We start from the raw sequence: 901 nt of genomic DNA, 5'->3' as shown, positions 1-901 counted from the left end.
ATTGAAAAACTAATTCACATTTTTAAAGGAGAATTTGTGAAGATGAATAAACAAATTTGGTTACAATAGTAACCTTTGGCATAATTTTGTCTTCCGTACGTATGTTGTGCGAGTTCTATTGAAAACCAGAGGGTGCATTTCATTTTCGTAACGATTTTCTCATTCGTTTCGAGTCCGTTTCGAAGATTAGATAAAAACACGTTTATGATAAAATGCATGCTCTGGTTTTCAATCGAAATGGCTGTTAATCTCATACTGTATTCAGTGTATATATATACTTTGCTGCGGCAACCATTTTGCCACAGGATTGCACATTCAGAGCAGGATTGCATATTCAGAGCAGGACTGCATATTCAGAGCAGGATTGCATACTCATAGCGGTATTGCACATTCAGAGCACGAGTGCACGTTCAGAGCAGGATTGCGCGTCCAGAGTAGGGTTGCACAACCAGAGCAGGATTGCACATTCAGGGCAGGATTGTACATTCAGAGCAGGATTGCACATTCAGAGCAGGATTGCACATTCAGAGCAGGAGTGCACGTTCAGAGCAGGATTGCACATTCAGAGCAGGATTGCACATTCAGAGCAGGATTGCACATTCAGAGCAGGATTGCACATTCAGAGCACGAGTGCACGTTCAGAGCAGGATTGCACATTCAGAGCAGGATTGCACATCCAGAGCAGGATTGCACATCCAGAGCAGGATTGCACATTCAGAGCAGGACTGCACATTCAGAGCAGGATTGTACATTCAGAGCAGGATTGCACATTCAGAGCAGGATTGCACGTTCAGAGCAGGATTGCACATTCAGAGCAGGATTGCACATTCAGAGCAGGATTGCACGTTCAGAGCAGGATTGTACATTCAGAGCAGGATTGCACATTCAGAGCAGGATTGCA

Source organism: Hyalella azteca, unplaced genomic scaffold, assembly GCF_000764305.2.
Source record: "Hyalella azteca isolate HAZT.00-mixed unplaced genomic scaffold, Hazt_2.0.2 contig9347, whole genome shotgun sequence".
NCBI classification, from domain to species: domain Eukaryota; kingdom Metazoa; phylum Arthropoda; class Malacostraca; order Amphipoda; family Hyalellidae; genus Hyalella; species Hyalella azteca.
Note: the sequence above shows the minus strand (reverse complement) of the source record.